Here is a 5,635-nt window from a genome sequence, read left to right as displayed (position 1 = left end):
AAGTGAAAACAAACCTTTATTTTGTCCGAGTTTAGATCACCATAGACAGCAAATATTGACTGAAAAATCATATTCATTAATATGAAATTCAATTACTTTATATATTCATTAATATAAGATTCAATTAATTTATTGAGTTACATTTGACGCCATTACACTTTGCGGTATCTTTTTTCTAATTCATCACCTCCGTTTTCTTCTCTTCCTTTCTCGTCACTCATTTCCCTACTTTCACTCTCCGGAACGAAATCACCAGTTACAACAGAGGTTTCCTCTTCGACAAAACAAATCATCTCATCTTGTAATGAAGTTTTCAACTCCTTGGATGACGTATCTTCAAAGATTCTTTCAAGTTCATCTACTGTTTGATCTACGGAACTATTCCGCGCAGTATCAAATTCTAAATCTTGATACGCCAAGTGTTTCTCCAACATATGTCCATCAGGGTTGTTCTTGAACAAATATTCCGCAAGATAATCAATTGGATCCGATGGACGAAGTGCGGTTACTTCAAGTAAACCAGCAGTAATCGTAGGCAAGACGTAGTGAATAAAGTAACTCCTAACTGGTGCACTACAGCAAGCAATAAATTCTTCTTCTTCAGTTTTTAACGTATTCATGAGTTCTACAAATCTCTGTGCTTGTGTTTTCTCTTGGTTTTTGTTCTGTTCCTCTATTTCAAGCGCTTTCGCTTTTTCTTCGCGTTCTTGTTTAACACGTTTCTCCTCCTCTCGTCTTTTCGTTTCAAGCCCAAATTCACCAGATGGCCCGTAATTTCTAGGTGGTCCAATGTTTTCAGTAAGAAAATTCACAGTTAATGTCATATTCGGACTATCGTCATCTGTCACGTTAACAATCTGTGGACGTACTTCACACTCTTCAAAGAAGCTAAGAACTGCTGACTCACCGTTGTTTACTGTCCGAAACTCTGTTAATCGCTGTATCATATTTTCCTCTGTATATGGAGTTCCCTCTAATTGCTCCTGGGGTATACCGAGGAGACGTTCACATAAAAAATCGTCTGGTGCTTCTAAACTAAACACGAATTCAGGCATAATCTTCTTGTTAACCTCACGTACACCATTGTCAATCTCTTCTTCAAGTTCTTCATCTTCATCTAACGGCTCAAATAAATCGGCAGCTTGCTCGTTAGTTTCTGGGAAACCGTCCAACACATATCCTTGATTCAAACAAGGTGTTGACATCAACTTGGTTTTAAATAATTTCACTAACTGGGCATCTTCAAGTTTACCATTATTATCATCCATTGTTTTTGTCAGTTCTTCCAACCATTCATAAAGTTCTTCTAAATTTTCCCTCATATCGTCCCCTTCATCATCAATATCTTCCTCTTCATCATGATTTGTCTTTCCTGATGTCTCCCTTTCCGTTTTCCGTTTAAGCTCGCTTATCGTTTCATCTACAAGGCTTTTAGTGTTCAGATAGTTTATCTTGTAGTATTCACACAATTGTTGTGCCACTAATGTCTTTCCTACTGCCGGTGGTCCATGAATGAATATTTTAATCGGTTTTAGTCCGAAAGCATCTTTGTACTCTATTACCATGTTACTTATATTGTCTACCAATCCGAATTCTGAGTGCCAATTGATTTGTAATTCATCCGTAATGTAAGTCGGTTCCATGTTTACACTGGAAGTAAGAGCATCGTAACAATACTGAGTCATATTATCCAATGGGATTGCCTCTTCTTTAGTAATATTCCTTATTTTCCCAGAAGTTAAGGCTTGACTAATAGCCTTCACTATTTCTTGCAATGAAGGAGCTATATACTCTACAGCTAAAATGTATTTCAAGGTTGCTGGTGGATTTTCGATTACATTGTGTACAACCGAACATAAATCTCTGATATGTATGATTGGAATTTTTTGAGTTCCTGGTGAAATAACAGGCAAGGCATGTTCGTTATACCAAGCCCTTTCAAATAAGAAATTAAATATTCCTTCTTCATAACCATAAGTGTAACCAGTACAAATCACCATTGGTTTAAACCTGTGTTTGAATTTTTTCCCTAGTTCAATTACTTTTTCCTCTAATGCATGATGCTTTTTGTAGTTTGGATGCGGTATTCTTTTACGATAATCTGCTTCCGCGAAGGGTACTTCTGGATCTTCTGGGTCTATCGGTTTTGACATGGCCCACGTTAAAACCGGTGAAATGACTATAAAAACTCGAAAATTCTTTGATCGTTTGAATTTTTTTTCGTCCATTTCCATGTGCCAGTCATATGCTTTATTAAACTCTTCCAATGCCCACAGAGCTTCATCTACCTGGTTTGTATCATTTGTGATATCGTAGATGATATTTCCACAGCTCCAAAGCTTTGGCCAAAGAACTTCTTTATTGGCGTAATAATAAAGTTCCCTTATTTCATGTGGAGGACTAAAGCTCTCTAAATCAATAGCAGTACCTACAATTTCATAAAGATGAGGTTCTTTTTCTTGATCATTCTTTTCCTGTTCCTCATTTTCCGACTCTTCCTCTTTCACCTGTTCGTGATCCTCTTCCTCTTCAACCTCCTCTTCCTCTTCACCCTCTTCTGAGACCTCTGCAACTGGTTTTAACGAGCCAGCAATGTGTTCTGATAAAAATGAAGCTAAATGACGACCATGGTAAGTATCTAGATTATTTATGAAGAGTCTGTGAGGAATAATCGAAGAAAATGATGGTGGACAGTCTAATTCTTCGTGAAGTCCTGTTGATTTCCGCCTTACTTTCTCCTGCTGAGGATCTTCAGTTTCAGTAGCATCAGCTTCTAATCCTTCTTTGGATATAGCTGCTATATCTTTTCCAGAGGTATGGGAAGTTCTCATCGTCTCTAAAGTAAAAGCTAATAATATTTTCTACAGTGTTATCGAAACTCTCTAATGCTTGCATTCGAAAAAGCACCATTGCTGTATTGAGCCATGATTTCATCCTTCTTTTCGTTTAATGACCGAGCATTTGTTAATATATTAAGACATGCTTTCTGCCCGTTACTTCCTAAAATAGACATTTAAAGAAGTAGTTATTAAATCTATTATAGAAATACAGGAAGTTCTCTCATTTCTAAATCTAGAAACAAGTTATACGCTATTTATAAAAGCATTATCAACACTTCCACCTGAAGAAGAACCATCATTTATTGTGCCCTGACTTCTTTCTTTTCCTTTATTTCTTTCTTTTTTTTTTTTTTTTTTAATTTCATAATTGAGAATGTTTAAGTATCTAGACACACTTTTTGCCCGTTACTTGTTTTAAGAGACATTTAGAGAATGTAGCCATTTTATCTTCTGCAGGAATACTGGAGGTTCACTCTGCTTCTGAATGTAAAATGATATGACACATTCGTTCAATGCTGCCAATATGTTCCAATATTTGTACTCACTGGCGCAAATTCCGAGGGGAATGAGGGGGACATGTCCCGTCCAATCTTGGAACTGAGGGGGGCAGTCCCCCCAATAATCCAATTTGAAATATATTTTTGGGAGAAATTTGATGATTTTCGTCCGATTGTCACACAGGAACGTGAGATGAAATCGATGTCCGCCCCCCCCCTTAGAATAAGCTTCAAATCTGCCCACCTCCCAACGTTGAAGACAACTCTGCTTCTCTGATCCTTCACAACATTCTTTTTCAACTTCATTGCTATTTTGGACATCGCAAATATATATATATATATATATATATATATATATATATATATATATATATATATATATATATATATATATATATATATATATATATACAGGGGCGGATCCAGGATATGATCAACGGAGGGGCTAAACCATATTTTGCCGTTTTATCCAGTGTAAAGCAGGATTGAAGCTTATTTTATCCAGTGTATACCTCAGCGTCAAGGGGGGGGCTATAGCCCCCCTTGGATCCGCCACTGTATATATATATCCTCCCCCAATGTTGAAGACAGATTTGCGACGCTGCTTGTACTTGAAAAGCAGCCAATCGTTTTAACCAAGGATGTTATAAATAGAGGATCTGCCCATATATATCTTCATCCTATTAAATCGATGAAGCCAAAAATCAACCGAGATCGGCACGTCTGATTGGCTACTCTCGTTTCTGCCATTGTTTGATTGGATACTTTCGTTTCCGCTATGATTGTTGGCTCAAAATATTGCGATCCTATTTGGCCGAGTGGCAGACTAGGGGTGGCGAAACTGTGACGTGTGGTTTCAAGATTTTGTTGTAAGAGCAGATCCTCTATTTTATAAGATCCTTGGTTTTATCATAAGATTTTTCTATCGTATCCTCACATAAAGTTTTATATCTTCAGATGCTCACCTGAACCTAGTTACCTTTATCACTAAGTAATGGTATTAATAATCGTATCATAGTAAAATCAGTGTAAAACTGATAAAAATGGTCATTATAGTGAAATATGGTGGCGTCTAGTTGTCCACGAGGCAACACGAGAAATGTTTTCTCGTATCGTCTCGTACGTTCTATAGAAGTCTCGTATAGGTTGCCGACAGGCTCTCATTGCTAGTCTAGCGGCTAGCACATATACCTTTGGGTTAATTTCCGATGAGAGAGCACAAAAATTTGATTTTACTATCATCTACTTTAATTAATCACCTGTCTCCTTTAGCCAAAACGGCATAACTGTCAGCTGTTTAAAAAAAAAGATTCCCGAAAGATTTTTTTTTCGTCTCGTCTCGGTTATCAAAGAGCTTTTCTCTTTTGTCTCGTTTTGTAAATTTATGTGCACTCATGTCCAAAATTATTGTCGCATGTCTATAAATATGTTGTTGTAGGGATATAATTTGATAACGAATTCACCCGGTATTTCTTATAATGATAGTATGTGTATAATCGGCAAAGAGGTGTATGTGGCAAATTTCATGTCAAAACAGCAGTAAATAAGAACAATAAAACTTTCTTGTCCATTTAGCAACATTTTGTTCTACTCATTCCAATTTTCGTATTTATAATTCTTTTCCTATGACATTTAACACAAATATATATTTCCCTATTATACACATAGTATCAGTATTAAAAGTACCCTGCAAAATCATTATCAAATTATATTCTTACAAGAAGACAGTTATAGATATGCGACAATCATTTTGGACATGAGTGTACTTGATTTCTGGTACTAATCTTGATAAAACTTTCAACATAGAAATAGGACATTCAAATACGGTACTATATAAAGAGAAATGTTAAATAACTACCATTAATAAAAAAAATCATATCCCCAGTTTTGTAATTTATGTTCATACCCAAATGAGCATAACAGTCGTTCAAAGTACAGAACTACTATCAAGATAAATAATGATTTTAACAAGGTAAATTTTCCGAGTAGCCTATGTATGAAATGCAAAAACACTGATTAAACTTTTGACCTCTTACAGGTACAAATAGTGCTGATCACGAATCTCGTAAACGAGACGAGATTTCTCATGTTTCTTGTCTCACCTCGGATTTAAAAATATACGAGGATTATCCCAAAAATTACATCTACTTTTTTTTTTTTTTTTTTTTTTAGAAATATGAAAACAAGTTTATTTTTAGTATACATCATTTATCTATTTCGATCGATACATTTTTGTAGGCACTGCAGCAGTTTTTTTAAATGCCCGTGTCATACCAGATATCACCGCAATGTGTTTGA

General features: G+C 35.8%; 1 pseudogene; it reads right to left on the bottom strand.

The window, feature by feature from the left end:
- Window positions 1–3,059, bottom strand: LOC145674873 (adenylate kinase 7 pseudogene; annotated as a pseudogene).
- Between the last annotated feature and the right edge of the window lie 2,576 nt (window positions 3,060–5,635).

This window comes from Thermobia domestica, chromosome 18, assembly GCF_964235325.1.
Source record: "Thermobia domestica chromosome 18, izTheDome1.hap1.1, whole genome shotgun sequence".
NCBI lineage: Eukaryota > Metazoa > Arthropoda > Insecta > Zygentoma > Lepismatidae > Thermobia > Thermobia domestica.
Note: the sequence above shows the minus strand (reverse complement) of the source record. Positions and strands in the feature narration are given on the sequence as shown.